At 37.0% G+C, this 21,660-nt stretch overlaps 1 pseudogene; it reads left to right on the top strand.

Moving 5' to 3' along the window:
* The first annotated feature begins 4,972 nt into the window (after positions 1-4,972).
* Positions 4,973-6,016, top strand: LOC126945093 (mitotic spindle assembly checkpoint protein MAD2A-like; annotated as a pseudogene).
* Positions 6,017-21,660: the final 15,644 nt, after the last annotated feature.

Below are 21,660 nucleotides of genomic sequence, written 5' to 3'. Positions count from 1 at the left end.
TCACCTCAACTTCTAATGTTATCTCCACTTTAGGAAAATCTCTAATGTAATCTTTATTATTTAAAAAATATCATTTGGCTACAGAGCATAATAATTCTTTTAGAGCCCAAGGTACTTGAGTCTCCTTAGGTCTCAATGGTACACACTTTCTCCTTGGAATGGTACCAGAAAATTCATTTAAAAATCAGTATTTTATTAGAAGCAACATTACTCTCATAATCTGCCTTACATCCAATTTGTTTGGAAAATTGAGAGCCCGTAAGAGAGGATCTGGTTGTACTTTATATGTCTTCTACTTTTCCAGTTGGATGAGACTTTTATAAACGTATGAGCCCTGCTACCAATAAGGATTTGTCATTTTGACTATTTTGTCAAAGTTGTCACACATAATTTTTATTTTGAAGTTGAACTTCAGATTTACGTATACTTTTCCCTCCTTTGGCCCCATTGGCTTAATGTTTTAAACGCTATAGTTATGACAATATATCTTCAAGTTCCATTTCTAAATCCATCAATAACATTATAATCCAATTCTGCAAAAGAAATTATTAGTCAATGCCTGTATATTAATCATTCAAAAACAATAAAAATAGAGGGCAGAACACTAGTTGCCTTGAAGTATTGAATCAGCAAACTCCTCTGAGAGATTTATCATCAGGATTTACAATTATTTTTCCCTGATGAAATTGAGCTTTGTCTGTTAGAATTAAAGTGAAGATCACCTTTCCTGAGTCCTGTAACCACAAAAATACAGTCTTGAAGAGAATATCTGGAACAGGAACCACATATATTTAGTATGATTTCTTTTTGCACCTTTTCCATTGGTCAATAAGATAGAATCTATTTCTTATAAATACAGTGATTGCATAGATATTAATTTATCTGAGTTTATGTCAGCCTGAGATTTTCTGATGAATGAATACACACCTTAAATAATCAATGAACTGAATAAAACTGTCTACAAACAGATGTCAAAGACTAATGATATATCACTGTACATCCTACTGTATAGAATTTCATTTAAATAAACATTTAATATCCAAAATATATACTTCTTTTGATGTACAATGTTAAACTTGTAAGTTACAAGTGCAAGGTCAAAATTCTTCAGTTGCAAGCAATATAAACCAAACTAGGCACAGATCAGGCCACACACACAGGAAGGCAATTTTTTATTTACATAGCTGCTCCAAGGCAGATGGTTTTGGCTTTAGGAGCATTGGGATCCAGAAGTTCATGCCCCATAAGTATGCCTTCATCTTCTGTGCATCACTGAGCTCTGCTTTTGTGTTCTTGCTTTCATTTTTGGAATTTTTCTCCATGATAACGAGTCCCACCATCCAGGCTTGCATTTTCAATGATTCCAGAGAGTATATGGAGAGGCACTGTCTCCTAGAATCTGTCAAAAATCTCATGAACGTTCCATTTGGTCCTGTTAGGTCACATGCTCCCCCATTAGGTTAATCACAGTAGACTACAAGGTGACAAAGCACAATGAATTAAATCTGGGTCAGAGGCCATGCTTTTGCCAGGAGACAGAAAAAGCATTGATTGACAATACCGCCTGAATCACATGAGATAATGAATGGGCAGCTGTGCAGTTGAAAGAGCAGTACTGGACAGAATATAATAAGAGATGACCACTACCTTCCATATGTAATCTTTATTTTTTAAAAGAGCTGTGCAATAGTTGCTACCTTGTCTGCTACTGACATTCTCATACTAAACAATGCATCGTTCAAATGAGCCTCCCCTTGCTGAAGCAACTTGAGTGAGGCTCTTTCTCATAATTGGGCAGACCATCTAGAACATCTGGAGGGAGTTTCTTCTTCGTACTTACATAGACTGCCCAGAACAACACATACCTCTCTTCCAAAGAGCAGCACTGCTCAATTGTACAATCTCTACTTTCTATTTCTTTAGAGTCCCTGTTTTTAGGGTATATAAATGTGGGGAATAATAGATTTTACCCACTATCTTTTATACTCAAATCAAATTTGATAGTCAAAAGCTCAGGAATGATTGACTGGTTTAAGCTCACATTTTTTTTTTGTTTGTTTGTTTTCCTTATTATCTTTCTGGGCAGTTTCTATAGCTCTCTAATTCTTCAATGAATGTGAACGCCCATATGAAATCAAGCAAGTAAAAAAGAGGTTTTCTGGGTTTCCTCTGACCACAAGAGCACTGGAATACAACTTAGGGAATCTGGATTTCTTTTCTCGGCCTATTTCTTAGGAGAAAACCTTTAGTAAATTTTTAATAAACTCTAAGAATCTTATTTCACATCTGTGACATGAAGAGTATATTTTATTGATATGCCTTGAGGACCTAGTACATCCCAGGCACATGGTAGAGGTGGAATACAGCCATAGGGGGCAAAAAAGAGGCCTGTGCTCTGATGGAGGTTTCATTCTAGCATGATGGAGTCCAGAAATGAACAGTTAAATAAGCAAATGAGGTCATTTCAGAAGTGATAAAAACTGGTGAGGGACTATTGAGAACTATTTAACTGGAATTGTGAGAGAGGTCTCTTTCCTTCTTTTTTTCTTTTCCTTATTTTTGTTTTGTTTTCAATACCGTGTCTCACTGTGTAGCTCAGGCTAGAATGCAATGGTGTGATCATGGCTCACTGCAGTCTCAACCCCCCAGGCTCAAGCAATCCTTACTTCAGCCTCCTGAGTAGCTGGGACTACAGGCACACGCCACCATGCCCATTTAAATTTAGTTTTATTTTTTTGTAGAGATGGGGTCTCACTATGCTGCCCAGGCTACTCTTGAACTTCTGAGCTCAAGCAGTCCTCCTGTCTTGGTCTTCCAAAGTGTTGGGATTACAGGCATGAGCCACTGTGCCCGCCTGAGAGAAGCCTCTTTAAATTTGAGCTGAGACTTTAATGACGAAATTAAGCTGGTCATGTGCAAAGGTGCTAAGTTGGGAAGAAGGTGGGCTTATTTAAGGACTAGTGAGAAGGCCCATGTGTTTAAACCATAATGAATAATGGGAGAGAGAACTGAAGAGTAGAACCGAATTCAGGAAGCTGACAGGGGCCATCATGGGATGAAGAATTCTTGCATAGTTTTATCAAGGTTGATAGTTTTAGGGATGGTAAGATCCAACATATGCTTTTAAAAACTTTAGAAATTGCTTCTCTGGAGGGGTTGGCCAGGGAGAAATGGTGAGTAATCAGGGTAAGATGTGTTGGTAGCTTGAAATAGGTTTAGAATAAAGATGGTGATAAGGGGTTATATTTAGATTTTATTATTTCCAGGGTTTTGTTTCTGAGCACCTGGGTATATGATGGTTATATTAAATTATAGGAGGAAGACTGGAGGATGAACAGTTGGGGCTGGGCCTTCTTGATATAAGGTACCATAATTATATGACTGACTTTGAACTTATAATGAGCCTTCGGCAAATAAAGGCAGAATTACCTATGCTCTGTCTCTCCCTGATTATTCACGTAACAATAAAGTGGAACAAATATTCAAGAGTTCAATGCTTTTCAACACCAGATTCCAAACATATTAGCGTTCCATGCTTTTCAACACTCGAGTCCAATTGTATTGTAGAAGATTTTTGACAACAAATATGCAAATGTCAGATATCCTTTTTGGCTTGCTGCCAGATTTTTTTTATGCCCTTCTATGATTTCTTCTGTTTCTAAATTTGTAGGCAGACATGAATTTGACAGTTGCTATAGAGATGGGAAAATTATAAGATATGATGAACTTCTCAGTGACTAGATTTATCTTTGAAATGCATTTTCTCTACATTCTTGCCTTCTAATTAATTACAACTTTGAACATTTAGGTAGCAGAGAAATTGACAGAAGGCTTTTCCCCCTCTGGCTGAAATGATCATAATATAGTGAATAGTTCTTCAAATCATGCAACCCCAAACTGTGATAAATAGAAGTGTGCTTTTCATAGCAAAAAAGGGAAAGTACTTCAAAATACCCTTGACAGTGTTGACATTGTAACAGTTCTATGATCCTGACGAAGAAAACTAATAGTAAAGATTTCTGTTGGGTAGAAAACATACAAAAGTATCTTTAGAAAGTTAATAGAATTCAGTGTTCAAGGTAGCTTATAACTGATAACCTTAAACAATGTTTACTTGCATGCTGTTGTTTGCAATTAGGTTCTTATACCCAGAAAATTCCGGTATCGGTGAGAAAGGGGGAGAAGAGTTCTCTGAATTATTAAAATGTGTAAGTACACATATCATTATGTACCTCCCTTTTCTATATCTCTGTTAACATCTAAGTTCCAGAAAGGAACACAAAGCGAGTGTTGGGGGATTATTAGCAAAGAGGAAAACAGACCCTGTCACTCAATTTCTTCCCCTTTGAGAATTTATTCTGCAGGACAAAATAGGATCAAAGTTTCCAGGGACTGTAAGCAATACCTTGCCAGCAAGTTGGATTCTGCACTGTGGATCCAAATAACGTCAATCACAACACCAAATTAAGGCAGTGGGATTGGGCTGAGATTGACGACACACCAGTGATGCTGGATGTTACCCGTTTCTGTATTGCCAGTCTAAGGAGCGCAAAACTGTCTCACATCGATTTCATTCTCATGTCCTGGCTTCTTGTTCAAGCAAGACATGTTTCCATGGGTTTGATGTTCTACATTTATTTTTTGAAGTATTTGTGTCTTTTGTCCTATTTTCTATCTTTTTTAAAAATTTAAGAACCCTTTAAAATTTCAGAATATCAATCATTTGTGTAGCATAAGTTATAAATATCTTTCCTGGTTTTGCACACATTATGTTAATTTTATGATCTTTTAAAAATATACATAATTTAGTCTGTATGAAGTCAAAACACACTCCTTCATGGACATATTTAGGTACTTATTTAGGAAGTCTACCACCAATCCAAGATTCTAAAAGTATTCACCTGATTTCTGTCTAGGCCAGTTTTTTTCTTTATTTTTTGTAGCATAATAACTATTGTTATTTTATTATTCCATGATTGACTGTAATGCAAGGTAAGAGATAAAATTCAAATTTAATTGTTAAAAAATTATTAACCTGGTAATTCTTGGAACAATTGGTCAAGAACTGCAGTGGGACCTGGGAACGCTGTCCGCCACGTAAAGGTGTGTGTCCTGGTCCATAGGCCTGTCCATGCACTAACGCTTTCCTGGGAGTAGAACATCACCTTGAGCAGAAGTACCAAAATCGTGGTCAAGTTCTCATCTGGCATAAACAGCATTTTATATCAGCATGGCATATATCTATCTAGAAACTTTACTCCAGTGTGGAACTATGGGCTCACCTTGCTTGTAACTACTAATCTTGAGCTCATGAAATACTTAAATAACATGGTGGAACAACTAAAGCATTGGCTATACAAGCTTTCAGTTCAGAAACTGATTGGAATCATCTCAACAACTGAAAGTGATGAGGTCCTTGAAAGACGGCAGTTTGACCCTAAATGTGATGAGACTGCAAAAGATCATCTTGGGCCCAGAGGATAGTCTCAGAAAACTCTCCACGATGAAATCTGTTTAGTAATCAGATAGATCACAGCTACAGTGACATTTCTGCTACTGGTGGAAGTTTGTTCTTTTGATCTACTGATTTATACAGATATTTGGCTGTATCTGAAAAACTGGGAAGAGGAATGACCTTGTTCGTTTGATCTACTGGTTTATACAAAGATTTGCTTGTACCTGAAAAATAGGAAGAGGAATGACCAATTCTGAGGAAGTCTCCTTCTGCATTTACTACCTAGTGCACAAAGTAAATAGCATGGTGGCCTACCCAGTTCCTCTCAATGACTGAGGATGAGATGGAGAAAATAATATAACTGTAATTTTCAAATGTGATTTTCCTGAAACCAACTCAACCATAGTTGTTGTTTTATTTCACCGGTTAATTTTTAGATGGGAAAAAACAACATTGTACTTTACTAAACTGCGTGTAATTTTCTGTTCTTTGATACCTGTTTGATCTACCTTAGAGTCAATATAATGAATTGATTGCACATTGTTGAAAAGGAACTGGTAGATTTTTGTCAGCATTGTAATGTTACTTCCTTTGGTGGTAGTAACTGTAGATGAAAAAACTTTTGCTATAAAGCTAAATGTTTTCTTAAATGAGACATTTTTTACTAAGTAGCTTTACTCAGTACAGGTAGAGCAATATATAAATATAAAATACAACAACAGAAGTCTGAATACTCAGAATCTTTGTTTACATCCTAAAACTAGTAATTCATAAGCTGTGAAATGTTCTGGTAGGCGTTTTTGTTATTTATTTCACTGTATAGTTTCCATATTGAATGAAGTTTCTATTATTAGATTTTAATTTGTGTAACTTGAATCTCTGAAGCAGTGGATATTTATACCATTTAATTTCTTGTGATACAGAACTCTTAAAATTTTTGTATTTGTGTGTTTTATAAAATTAAGCTTTACATAAAAACGAAGAAACAAAGTTAAAGTTTCTGTAAGTTTAAAAAAAGTTTTAAAATAAAACTGGTTAACCATGTGGGACCAGGGACTCTGTCTCAAGACCTGACGCAATGAGCAGCACATGGTGGACTCTAAACACTTCTGAAAGAATGAATGAAAAATAGCACATCTAGCACCTAATGGCTCCCTACAACGGTATACAGGAGTCACAGACTTGCAGGTTTACAGTAATCTGATAACTATTTGATTACAGAATGAATTCTGAGAGATCTATAGTATTCAGTTAAAGAAAAAAAGAAGAAATGTTTAAAAATATAGAATCTAGATACTATACGGATTTTTTTTGGAATTTATTATTTTTATTATACTTTAAGTTCTAGGGTACATGTGCACAATATGCAGGTTTGTTACATATGTATACATGTGCCATGTTGGTGTGCTGCACCCATTAAGTCATCATTTACATTAGGTATATCTCCTAATGCTATTCCCTCCCCCCTCCCCCATCCCCCCTACCCCTCCCCACAATAGGACCCAGTGTGTGATGTTCCCCTTCCTGTGTCCAAGTGATCTCATTGTTCAATTCCCACCTGTGAGTGAGAAGATGCGGTATTTGGTTTTCTGTTTTTGTGATAGCTTGCTGAGAATGATGGTTTCCAGCTGCATCCATGTCCCCACAAAGGACACGAACTCATCCTTTTTTATGGCTGCATAGTATTCCATGGTGTATATGTGCCACATTTTCTTAATCCAGTCTGTCACTAATGGACATTTGGGTTGATTCCAAGTCTTTACTATTGTGAGTAGTGCCGCATTAAACATACGTGTGCATGTGTCTTTACAGCAGCATGACTTATAATCCTTTGGGTATATACCCAGTAATGGGATGGCTGGGTCACATGGTATTTCTAGTTCTAGATCCTTGAGGAATCGCCACACTGTTTTCCATAATGGTTGAACTAGTTTACAGTCCCAACAGTGTAAAAGTGTTCCTATTTCTCCACATCCTCTCCAGCACCTGTTGTTTCCTGATTTTTTAATGATTGCCATTCTAACTGGTGTGAGATGGCATCTCATTGTGGTTTTGATTTGCATTTCTCTGATGGCAAGTGATGAGCATTTTTTTCATGTGTCTGTTGGCTGTATGAATGTCTTGTTTTGACAAGTGTCTGTTCATATCCTTTGTCCACTTTTTGATGGGGTTTCCTTTTTTTCTTTCTTGTAAATTTGATTGAGTTCTTTATAGGTTCTGGATATTAGCCCTTTGTCAGATGAGTAGATTGCAAAAATTTTCTCCTATTCTGTAGGTTGCCTGTTCACTCTGATGGTAGTTTCTTTTGCTGTGCAGAAGTTCTTTAGTTTAATTTAGATCCCATTTGCCAATTTTGGCTTTTGTTGCTATTGCTTTTGGTGTTTTAGACAGGAAGTCTTTACCCATGCCTATGTCCTTAATGGTATTACCTAGGTTTTCTTCTAGGAGTATATGGATTTTAAAGGCTTTTTTAAAAAATAAAAAGACACATCACATTTATTCTAAACAAGAACATGGAAAGGGGAAAAGCTGAGTGAAACATGTAGGTCGAAATTCTAATCTTCTAATTTATTGTTTTATAATCTGAATTTAGTTACTGATCTTCTAGACTTGGTTTTTTTTTTTTCCCCATCTTTAATGTGGGAATAAAGTGTTTTTTCAGGAACATCCTGGGAACTACATGTTAATATATACAAAACACTTAATACAGTGTCTGTTAGAATAGCTCTTGTATTAATTCTAATTGTACTTTCCAATGCTTCTCTAAGCATTCTTCTAGGGTTTTGGGAATTTGAGAGTGCTGTCATTATGTGACAGCATGTAAGTTTCAAAATTTGTGTTCCTTATATCAACTTTAATATGTGGGTCATTTTAAACTCTCGGTGTTTACTACTTCTCTCATCTATCATGATAGACCAAGTGTAGAATTAGGTTGAATGAAATGCAGACTACAAAGTTTGAGGTCGTTGGATTAAACATGTTGTTTTGCAAATTACTCTACCACTAACGAAGTTGTGAGGAATCCTGTGCAACACCCCCACACTGCTACAGACGGGTATGTCTGATGCTCCAATTAAACAAATGCATATTTTCTCCAATATGTGGATAGTTAGCAATGTTTAAATATGGCTTTTGAATTGCCCCTTTTCAATGAGGCAGTTATATGTTCACAAGTTCACATAAACTAAGATGTTCACATGATACTTTGTTGCCCAGGGAAAATGCTAAATGAATTGCTAAATGATCTGAAGTATAACAAAAATCAAAAGAAACTAATTGTGTGCCTACTGGATAGCTGTGATACAGTCACTGTTGAGAACATGTGCCAAAGAAATAAATTACACACTAAAGCGATTCCTCTTGTTCTTCTCCGTAGACAGATGGACCAGTTGATATTACCCTACAAAAAGCATATTGTGATTAGGAACAAACAATATTCTTACACCCTTTTTCTAAAAGGCTCAACACGGTTTTTACATAAAATAAAAATCTCTAACAAATTAATGAAACACAGAAAAGAATATCATAAGGAGTTAAAAACAAAAACTGACAATTTCTGTCACTCTTCTTGCTGTAGATGTCAGCTGTTAAACTTTCAAAAAGGAAACTTGACAAGATTAAGTGCTGCCAGAAATAACTTAGACAAACCAATCAGGGCTTCTGCACATTTTACAAAAACATCCACTCCCAAGCAAAACGCTGAGGCAACCTAGTTTTCATCTTCTGCTGCATTTCCTTCCTTTTCAACAATGTGTGCTTTCCATACAAATGCTTAGAACTCACTTCTGTTGGTAAACAAAGGTAATTTGTTCTACTTTGATTTAAATCAAGTTTTCCACTGAAACCTGCATGTGTTTGCATTTTGAGATTAACAAATTAAGATCTGAATAAAAGCTACCATCTCAAATGCTTGAATGCTGGACTTGAAAAAAGTATTTATAAATGTTTTTGTTATTCTTTATTTTCTTTAGCTATAATTTGAAATAGTGGAGAATTTAAAAGTATACTCAAAAATATATTAACATATTTACTCATTATTAATGAGCATGATTGTTTTCCTGATAATCCTTAAAATGTTAATATATGTTATACCAATACATGATATTTGTCAATCTTTTTTTCATGCACACATGATACTAATGTTTTAAGGGTCATCAAAAAATAGTCAATTTTTTTTTTTCACATTCAAATACCTATTTAAAATCGGGATTATTTGGTCCCAACTTAAAGTTATTCCAACTGGATTATCTGCAGGTAATTATTGCACACAACTAACTGGAAGAACACTTAAATAAAGAACCGTACAGGTGAATAGTATTCATAGCAGGAGATCATACAGTAGTCCGTATTATCCTCATATCAGCTTAAGACTAATGTTTATGTATAAAGTTTCAAAAAGTGAATTTGACCTTTCATTTTGATGTCTATCTCCTACCACATTTGACACAATGTCTCGCACATAATAGGACAACCATTTGTTGAATGGATTGATGAGTGAATGAAGAAAACACAATAAGCCCCACCACTTTCACAATCTTCGGTCTAAGCTAACCAATATGACCCATTCTCTTATTCTATACTGTATCATTTGATAACTAGATATTTGCCAGTACAGGACATCAACTTCAAGTGTCAACAGGCAATTTCATGTACTTTTATTCAGAAAAGCAATATAGAAACTATGTTTCTTTAATATACTGTAATTTTAGCTAAAATCGGTATAACGTGTTTTTTTTTGTTTTTTTTTTTGTTTTTTTTTTTTTTGAGACGGAGTCTTGCTCTGTAGCCCGGGCTGGAGTACAGTGGCCGGATCTCTCAGCTCACTGCAAGCTCCGCCTCCCGGGTTTATGCCATTCTCCTGCCTCAGCCTCCGGAGTAGCTGGGACTACAGGCGCCCGCCACCTCGCCCGGCTAGTTTTTTGTATTTTTAGTAGAGACGGGGTTTCACGGTGTTAGCCAGGATGGTCTCGATCTCCTGACCTCGTGATCCACCCGTCTCGGCCTCCCAAAGTGCTGGGATTACAGGCTTGAGCCACCGGGCCCGGCCTTTTTTTTTTTTTTTTTGAATTTGATTTTTATTTACTTTTTAAATAATTAGTTATCCATTCCTAAAAGTTAATGGAAAATTATTTATTTATTTATTTATTTATTTATTATTATTATACTTTAAGTTCTAGGGTACATGTGCATAACGTGCAGGTTTGTTACATATGTATACTTGTGCCATGTTGGTGTGCTGCACCCATCAACTAGTCAGCACCCATCAACTCGTCATTTACATCAGGTATAACTCCCAATGCAATCCCTCCCCCCTCCCCCCTCCCCCCTCCCCGTGATAGGCCCCGGTGTGTGATGTTCCCCTTCCTGAGTCCAAGTGATCTCATTGTTCAGTTCCCACCTATGAGTGAGAACATGTGGTGTTTGGTTTTCTGTTCTTGTGATAGTTTGCTAAGAATGATGGTTTCCAGCTGCATCCATGTCCCTACAAAGGACACAAACTCATCCTTTTTGATGGCTGCATAGTATTCCATGGTGTATATATGTGCCACATTTTCTTAATCCAGTCTGTCACTGATGGACATTTGGGTTGATTCCAAGTCTTTGCTATTGTGAATAGTGCTGCAATAAACATACGTGTGCATGTGTCTTTATAGCAGCATGATTTATAATCCTTTGGGTATATACCCAGTAATGGGATGGCTGGGTCATATGGTACATCTAGTTCTAGATCCTTGAGGAATCGCCATACTGTTTTCCATAATGGTTGAACTAGTTTACAATCCCACCAACAGTGTAAAAGTGTTCCTATTTCTCCAAATCCTCTCCAGCACCTGTTGTTTCCTGACTTTTTAATGATCGCCATTCTAACTGGTGCGAGATGGTATCTCATTGTGGTTTTGATTTGCATTTCTCTGATGGCCAGTGATGATGAGCATTTTTTCATGTGTCTGTTGGCTGTATGAATGTCTTCTTTTGAGAAATGTCTGTTCATATCCTTTGCCCACTTTTTGATGGGGTTGTTTGTTTTTTTCTTGTAAATTGGTTTGAGTTCTTTGTAGGTTCTGGATATTAGCCCTTTGTCAGATGAGTAGATTGCAAAAATCTTCTCCTATTCTGTAGGTTGCCTGTTCACTCTGATGGTAGTTTCTTTTGCTGTGCAGAAGCTCTTTAGTTTAATGAGATCCCATTTGTCAATTTTGGCTTTTGCTGCCGTTGCTTTTGGTGTTTTAGACATGAAGTCTTTGCCCAGCATGGTACTGGTACCAAAACAGAGATATAGACCAATGGAACAGAACAGAGTCCTCAGAAATAATACCACACATCTACAGCCATCTGATCTTTGACAAACCTGAGAGAAACAAGAAATGGGGAAAGGATTCCCTATTTAATAAATGGTGCTGGGAAAATTGGCTAGCCATGAGTAGAAAGCTGAAACTGGATCCTTTCCTTACTCCTTATACAAAAATTAATTCAAGATGGATTAGAGACTTAAATGTTAGACCTAATACCATAAAAATCCTAGAGGAAAACCTAGGTAGTACCATTCAGGACATAGGCATGGGTATAACGTGTTTTTAATATTCATTCTTTTTTTTTTTACTTGAGCCTAACCACACAAACCTAAAACCAAACTTTTAAAAAGTGGGACTTTCTTTGTTTCAACAAGAATATGGTGGAAACTGAGCTGTAATTAAGTGAACTTTCTTCCCCATTTAGAGATAGTCAGTAAAATAAACAAGAATTATTAATAATTGAGATTAAAATGTACTTGTCTAGATGTGTATGTGTGTGTGTATATACATATGTATGTATGTATGTATTGGGCAGGCATTGCCATAAAAGTTACTTTTGAGGAAAGGATTCTCAGCACATATATTAAAGTACCTTTCAACTGAATTCTTATTTCTTTTGTGGTTTTCTTTACCATGAGCCATGTAAGAATTCTGATCAAGGTGCTTGGTGATATGGTGCTGAATCCCCAAGCCCCAGGACAACGTTGGTAAGACTTTCTAATGCCCAAATAAAGACAGTGGCTTATGGTCTCTATTATGTCAGTTACATAGGAGTCCAGAAGAACTGCCTTTGTTGGTATCTCTGGTCTCAGCTGCCTTCCCTACTGTTCTCTCTTCATGCTGTGATGAGCACTGTGTGTCTTACCACTCTCCAATAAGCCTCAGTGTGTGATGTTCCCCTCCCTGTGTCCATGTGTTCTCATTGTTCAACTCCCACTTATGAATGAGAACATGCAATGTTTGGTTTTCTGTTCTTGTGTTAGTTTGCTTAGAACCATGGTTTCCAGCATCATCCATGTCCCTGCGAAGGACATCAACTGTTCACAATAGCAAAGACTCGGGGCCAACCCAAATGCCCATCGATGATAGAGTGGATAAAGAAAATGTGGCACATACACACCATGGATTACTACGTGGCCACTGATTTTTTCATAAGGGTGCCGGAAAAAAAAATTTAATGGGGAAAGAGCAGTCTTCTCAACAAATGGTTTTCAAACAAGTGAATGATTTCAAACTTGGCTGCCTCCATGCCTCAGCAGCAGGCCTGGCCCGAGCCTTGATACTCCACATTTATAGGGACCATTTGTGGTCCGAACCCTGGTGCCTACACCAGGACTCCTACACTGGCCTCTGTGGAGGGCTCTCATTCTTCTCGTGGGTAACGATACTGCAGGCGAAGTCACCCAGCACCGAGTCCATGGTGACGGTCAAAGAGGATCTGAACCCGGAACTGCCAGAGAAACTGGAGAGTTTAATTTTGTTTCAAAGAAAGTAAAGGTACCAAATTCAGCCACAGGAAGGACCTATTTCCTCTACAGAAGCAACCACACTTCTGGAGATGACTGTGGATTGAAATCCGTCCCCAGGAAAACCTAGGGGCAATGTGTTGAAGATCGCATGGCCAAATGATAGACACATCTTGGGCCACCGAGTCAACACTGAAGAGGGGTAGCATCATCCAGAAACACTTGGTTTGAACAGGTTCAAACTAACACTGGGGAAAATTAGTGAAATTGTGAGATATTGTCAATTCTGACTGTTTTCCGTCACATTCTTGCAGTTGAAATCTAGGTCGGTGATTGATAATTTTGCCAAGGTCCTTCAGGCCACTGCCCCGGCCTCCTGGACTGACAAATACAAATAAGGAATGGAACCTATAAAAGGAAAATATATTTCTGGGAACTTTGTGGTCGGGATCTGGCTACTAAGCTGTGGATGCAAACCTTAAATCAGAAGGTGGTGCCTCACCCAGGGACCTAGGCAGAGAGTTCCTTACTGCAGTGCATCCCCACAAATCTGCCCTGATATAGTCACATGTGGACAATGGGTGATAGCATGGCACTGCTTTGATTCACTACAATTCTTGTAAGACCAGGTAGGACCTGTGGTTGGACGTCATGGTTGTTTTTTCTCTGGCTGTCATTAGCTGTTTCCATTTCCCCAGCACACTGTACAAATGTCATGCCTTTCTATTCATTCACTGACCAGGGCAAAGTCAGATCACAGTTTCATTGAACTTGATCTCCCAGGTGATGGCTCTCAACTGAGCACAGCCCTTGGCTGAAAAGTACTGCCATGTCCAATGTAGCATCCCCTTCTGGAAACAGCATGTGTTCAAGCAACTAGTCTATGATTTGATAGAGAGATTCATTCCCAAACTCGAGGTGGGAAAACTCAGAACCCTCCCATTCCCCACTGTAGATCTAATAGTATTAGCTGAGGTTTTTACTGCAAATGCATCACAGCTCAATTTCTCCCTTTCCTGGTCTTACTTCCTTCCCAGTGCTATAAGAACAGATACCAAGAACCCATTTCAAATTCATGCAGGCAAAGCTGTTTTATAGCCTGCATCCCAGAGAGTCTGACCTAAGCAGACATGAAGCACAAATAGACTGGAGTAGGGGGTTTAAATACAAGAGCTGAAGGTAGCATCAGGCATGGCCTGGCCCTGTCAACTACTACCTGTGTGATTTTGTTCCAAGCTATTTAACCTCAGTATGCCTCAGTTTCCACGACTGCAAAATGGAAATATTAATAGCACCTTGCTAATTGAATTATGAGGATTATATGATATAACAACCAAAAATAATGTAAAAATGTCCTGGTCCATGGCAAGAAGTATAATTGCTTAATTAAATGAGTTAATAAAATAGAGTAGAAGAAATGTGTTTTTTCTGTCCTGCTTTGTCCTCTGTCTCTCATCTTTCTTTGCTTCAGGGAGAATTCATTTTCTATTTCTATTTATACTTTTATATCATTAGCCCTTGATATTCAGTTAATATCTTTATATACTTTCCTTTGATTACCACCAAAGACAGAACAAGTGGGAGGGGAACTTGCTATTGAAATAATCCTCCAAAAGGATACAATAAAAAGCATTTATTCATTAAGTTCAGAATACCACTCTTTATAAATTATTTCTTCGTAATTGTCTCTTTATTCCACAGACATATAAAGAACACTCTAATGCTATAGAAAAAGAATCAACATGTATTTCTTCTTCACCATTGAAAAATAACCCAATAATGTGTCATGAATCTAAAAACAACCATGTCTTTCATTTGCATTAGTTCTCAACGAGGGGAAATTTTGCCACCCCACTCCAAGGGAACATTCAGCAATGGCTGGAAACAATCTGAGCTGTTGGACTAGGGGGAAGGTGCTACTGGCACCTAGTAAGTAGAGGCCAGGGATTTTGCTCAACATCCTACAATGCTTGGGATAGTCCCCTCACAATAAAGAGCCATTCTGCCCCAAAGGTCAATAGTGCCAAGGTTGAGAAACTGACCTACATAGAGCATCTGCATAATTTGTTTACTCCCTATGAATTTTGAAGAAATTTATTCACTTTGATGACTATCTTTTAAAAATGAAAGGATATGCTGACAACATATTGAACATAATTATGTCAGAATTTTGATTATCAAAATGTTAATGGCTCCAGTCCGATGTTAATATTGCCCTTCTGTCTAGCCGAACAGGTTTTCTGTCTTTTTCCTTTCCTTAAATGCAGGGTAATCCCTTAAATTGTCGATTCTTATCTGCTATGTGCTGTGCAAGCAGAGATTTGAGTTGATTTGAATTACATGGACACACAAGTTGGAATGGAGAGAGAACCTCGCTTGACTTGATAGTGTTGTATGTACAGTCTGAAATGTCAAGAAAATCTGAAATGTCAAGAATATAAATACTTTTCAAAGACAAGCATCAAAAGCCTTCTTGATCACCTCTTAAAATGCCAATCATGTATTGCCCCACTTGAGCTGTTATGATGTTGTGATATGGCTGAATAGAAAAGATACTGGGAATGTTCTAACTTGGTCAGAGGTCATATGTAAAAACCTTTATGGATGCTCTGGACTCATCCTTGAGACAGGGCATCCTATGGTGTCCCTGGGCATTATTAGCTTAATAATATTACCCTAAGACTCAATAATTATTTTGGAATCAGTCTTAAGATAGGGCATCCTATCTCAGAAGATATTATCACCTAGCCTATCCCAGATCACCTAGGTATTACATCCCGCATGCATTAGTTGTTTATCCTGATGCTCTTCCTCCCCTCGCACCCCTAACAGGCTCCAAAGTGTGTTGTTCCCCTCCCTGTGTCCACGTATTCTCATTGTTCAGTTCAATTCTTATTTTATCTTGGTTTTTATTTAATCTAAGAAAAGCCAATCAAGGACTTTAAGCAAGAGCATGAAATCCCTGGGCATTATTTGTTTCATAAAACTATCCTAAGACTCAATAATTCTTCTGGACTCAGTGTTGAGACAGGGCATACTTAGGCATAAACCAAGTTATCCTAAGAATCAACAATTCTTTTGGTTTCTGCCTTCTCTATTATAAGCTGGGTGTCTAAGAGATAGAGACAGTATATGGTGGTAGACGGACAGGATATCCCAGTGCCAGGAAAAACAGGCACAGGGATTTTATCTACGATGGTAGAATTTGGGGAGATTGAATAGTCCTTAATCAAATTAGAGCATAGCATTTTGTAGGTGAAGAAAATGAGATGCATCTACCCCTTCAGTCAAAAATTAATAGTTCAATTCTAATAAGAATTTTAATTTAATTTTATGTTCTGGGGTACATGTGCAGGACGTACAGGTTTGTTTCATAGGTAAACCTGTGCCATGGTGGTTTGCTACACCTATCAACCTATAACCTAGGTATTAGGCTCTGGAAGTATTAGCTATTTATTCTGATGCTCTTCTTCCCCTGGTGCCTCAAACAGGCTCCAGTGTGTGTTGTTCCCCTCCCTGTGTCTGTGTGTTCTCAGTGTTCAATTCAATTCCTGTTTTATCTTGATTTTTTTCAATCTGAGAGAAGCCAGTCAAGGACTTTAAACAAGAGGTGGGCAGTAGCGGAAGATGGATAATTTGACTTGAGTTTTATTTTCCAAGAATATGGTAAATAAGCCCATGAAGAAAAGCTGGAGGAAAACAGGACTGCAGTAATCCTAATAAGTGATGGAGATTCAAACTCAAGTAGCTGCAGAAGTGGAAAAGAAATAGATTGGGAAATTATAGAATTAGAATGTATAGGTCTTGGCAATCAATCAAACGTAGAAAGTGGAGAAAAAGAATGGGTATGGAATGTGAGGAGGAGATGAGGCTGAGACTGGCTAAAGAGGCAAGAGGTAATGCCACTTATTAAACAAAAATTGGAATCGGCCTAAGGACTGAAGGGAAAATGACAAGTTGAACAGAGATGTTGATGCAGAGATGACTATGGAACCCTTCAGCAAAGATAATGGAACACGCAATTCAATAAGCATCTTTGCTGCTACTTAGAAGAAATGTCTGGGATAGGAACTTTGGAAGTCATCAAATACAGTCAAATCAAGCTAAAAGGTATTAATTGACTCATCAAGGTCTCAAACCATTAGAGACTAAGACTCAGGTCTCTTGACTTGGCTACAACTCTGCACAAAATAGCTAGTGTTACATTTACAGAAATATTAAGAAAATATAAGTCTATGCTTTAAACTGAATTTCCCCTTCATATTCTGGAGATATTTAAGATTGCCATATATCTTCTTAGTTTTAAATATTTAAACCTGTTTAATACTCAATAAATGTGTCACATTTTATCTTGTCTTATCAGATATTTTGCTATTAATTTTTGTTTGCATTTTATCATAATGTAATTCATTTTAATAGAGTAATGCCTACATTCATGAAAAGAAAAATCACTACTTGAAAGACTTGTCCTGTTTGTTCAAGAATGTTCCTGAGACAATCTTGGAAATGTGAGAAGTGGGATTTGGCAGAATCTGGAAAGTTGGTCTTCAATCTGATTATAGCCCACTTGGAAAGAAAAACTTCAACCAGTATAAAACTTAATGTATCTGCATGAATGGAAATCGATCGAACAGGTATTTAAGAAACTTGTTCCTTTGCTGCCATTTCATGTAATGTTCTAGAATAGGTCATTACAAAGTTCAACAGAAAAAAATAGTAAAGTTTTACTAAATGCATAAAGATTATACATTTGCAAAAGGTTTTAATTATGTAAGTTTTCACAATTATGACTTGTATATTATAGATTTGTGAAATTTGAAGTTTTCATTTAATCACAAATCTATAATATGCAAGTCATCATTGCGCTTTTCAGCACTAAGAAATCTATTCTTCCACTGATGTGTGAAAGATTTAAATGGCCAGAAACTCCTAACAGTAAATAGCTCTGCTCTTTTTCCCTCATGCATCTGTACTAGATACTATTATTGCCCAGAGGACTCTGAGCAGTGTTTCTGTGCACATTTAAGAATTAAACGCTAAAATTCTACTAAATCATAATGACAACATGATAAAATATCTGCAGTAATCATGTCCATCAGATAATTAAAATAAAACATTCTTTATTCCATTAAACTAAGGAGAGAAATCAACTAAGATTTGTATGCAGGCGTATTCATTCTTACAAATTTTTAAGAAGTATTTGTTTACAAGTGCTGGTAGTTTTTAAAAAGTTAACTAAACTTCTTAAATTGTATTAGTAACAATTTCAGGCTTATTAAATTGTTTGTAAGTACCGCAGCTTTATCATTTTTAACCTGGGGCTGTAAATATATAATATAAACATGTAAGTGTGTTTGTATGTCTGCTCAGGTGATAAAAAATATAAAAGCAAACAAGAAAAAAAATCACTTGACCATTTCTACATAAAGCAGTAATGTCAACTGAACATCAGGATAAATTCAAGCAACCAGAAGACAGACTGTCACACAGGATATGTGTTATTTGTATCTAGAGAGTATATTCCCTTCAAATCTCTTTGGGATGACAACTTCAGTCATCCCTAGAGAATACAGATTTCACAGCACCAAAACTTCTGCTGCCAGTGTGTAACACATGGAGGCAGCTCAATGTACTAGAGGAGAGCATGCCTACTGCATGGTGCACTCCTGCCCATCCCTCCATGCCAACATGATGGATCACTATCTCTCATGTCAGCCAGAACTGCTTAAGAATAAATCCTCTTTCTGAGGACAGCATGATTCTCCTCTGCATGAAGCAAAATGGGTTCTGCTGTCCAGAATTACGTCCACAGAACATCCCTGGTTCCTCCAACATTGAGGGGCCTCGTTGAACTCTTGAAAAGAAAAAAAAAGCAATCTTATATTCCAGTATGTGGTACCTTCCACCAAAAGACAATTGAGAGTGATACCAGGGAAGAAGAGGAAAAAATACCTGTAATATATTCAAAACTCTTGATGGGAAGCCAGTATCGTGCAAGGCATGCAACGTATTTTAAATCTATAACCACATTTAACCTTCGTAAAAACACAGTGAGATGGGCATCATCTCCATTTTCCACATGATGAAAACTGAAGCTATGAAAGTTAAGTAGCATATCCTGTTTATATAGCTAACTCAGGGCCAGGGCAAATTCAAACTTTAGATCACCCAGCACCAGAACCCACGTTCTTTAAGTTTCATTCTTTTGCAAACACGTCAAGTGATTTTTTTAAATTTTAAAATAGTACTATGTATTTTGACTTGAGTATGTTACTCCAAACAGATAGAGGCTTGTATGTGGATAGTTTAAAATTCCTGCTTGTTTTAATTTTTGTATGCACATTAACATTTGGGAAAAGCAGCCCTTGCCACTTTGTCTCCATATTTGTTGCCTAAAGATGACTGCAATAAATTTAACTGTTTTCTTCAAGTGTGAAGCCATAGGCACTGCTAATAAGTGATGAGCATGGCAGATAGTGCCTTCTGTCAACAGCAAGCTGCTTAAATTAAAATCACTCATTTCCATCTGAGGCCACCCTCATTCACGTCAGAGATTCAGCTTTCTCTCTCAGCCAGGGATTCAGACTCAAACTTGTAAGTCACTTGCACTGATTTTGCCCTGTTTGCCAGTTTACATGTAACTTTGATCCTGGACTTCCAGCAATGACAACAACATTATGCTCTGGTGCTATCCATTTTCTTGGTTTATGTGGGAATACTTTTTTGATTGTCTCTAAGACTTATTATAAGGAGTGTGTAGCCCAGTCAATTGGCAAGGGTACCATGATATCCATGGGATCACAGAGTTTTCTTTCTCCGGTTATTCCCTGCAAGTCACGAAAAAAATATAGATGCATTTTCTCCTACTGCTCTTTCCTAAAATTCCAGGTGAAATATGAAATACTTTCATTTGTTTTTGCCAACTTACTTAGATTTATGGACTCTGCTCAAGCTCCAAACAAAATTTTAATACGGTCTAATCTTTATTTTCTAGGTTTTTATTAACCATTATATGTCTGAGATAATTTTATAGCTAATCTGTTATAGTTAGGGGAAGAACTATAAAAAACAAGTCATCTCATTTAGATGCCAAGATCTGCCTAAAAATATTTTACTAAAAGCAGTAACTTGTGATTAATATCACTAACAGTCCTGGTAAATAAAAAGATATGCAGGAATTACATGAAGAGGATACTATAATAGCAATGATTCTATTTCAGAGATCTACAATATGCACTATACTTTCCTGATAAGTAAATATTAATACTCTAGCAAAAGAAATAATGGAGGTTATCAAAATGTTTGATATGGTCTGGCTGTTTCCACACCCAAATCTCATCTTGAATTGTAGCTCCCATAACTCCCACATGTTGCAGGAAGGACCCAGTGGGAGATAATTGAATCATGGGGGCAGTTTCCCCCATACTGTTCTTTTGGTAGTGAATATGTCTCATGAGATCTGATGGTTTATATAAGGGGAAACCCTCTTTGCTTGGCTCTTATTCTCTCCTCTGCTGCCATGTGAGACATGCCTCTTGCCTTCAGCCATAATTGTGAGCCCTCCCCAACCATGTGGAACTGTGAGCCCATTAAACCTTTTTCTTTATAAATTACCCAGTCCCTGGCATGCCTTTATCAGCGGTGTGAAATCAGACAAATACAATGTTGTAGGCCAGTTGCCTAAGCCTGGTATTAGGTGGTTAATGTCCTTATCCTTTGAGAACTTATAAATACATAGGTAGAAAATACATATATATATATACACACACACACATATATAAAATCTTATGATGAACCAAATATATATTGTAGAGTCAAAGTGAGAGAAGACGATGACTTGACCATAGAATCAAGTCAAGCTATGAATTTACAAGCTTGAAAATGGAAGAAGGGGACCCTTCTTCCCCTTCCAGGCAGCCTTTAGAAGCAGAAAACGTCAAGGAACATTACGGACACACACACAGGCATATACATACACACACACACACACACACACACACACACACATATATTTTATATATATGTACACACATATAAAATGTATTTCATCCAATCTACAATAGATCATTAAAAATTTTTGAATGAAAATATATTGTTGGAAGTATGAAATCGGTGGACATTTGCTGTTTAGAATGAAAAAATTATCTGTCTTAATTGCTGTGGTGGTAAACCACATGCATACGTTTATCAAAACTCATCAGATTATATATTTTGTAAAAATCTATACATTTTATGAAAATTTTACCTTAGAAAAAATATTGATAAAGCATATTCAATAATGTATATTTAGACGTAAGTCTAAAAAATTTCCATAGTCACAAAGGGGCAACTGAGATGTTCTATTAGTCATCTTACACTTTTTTCCTTACGCTGACTAACGATGTGAATGAGAATCTCCATCTTTAACTCCATATCCTCTCCACACTTTCCCCCTTGAAATCTCTCT

The sequence above is a fragment of the Macaca thibetana genome, chromosome 20 (genome assembly GCF_024542745.1).
Source record: "Macaca thibetana thibetana isolate TM-01 chromosome 20, ASM2454274v1, whole genome shotgun sequence".
Lineage (NCBI taxonomy): Eukaryota > Metazoa > Chordata > Mammalia > Primates > Cercopithecidae > Macaca > Macaca thibetana.
This window is presented reverse-complemented; position numbering and strand designations above follow the sequence as displayed.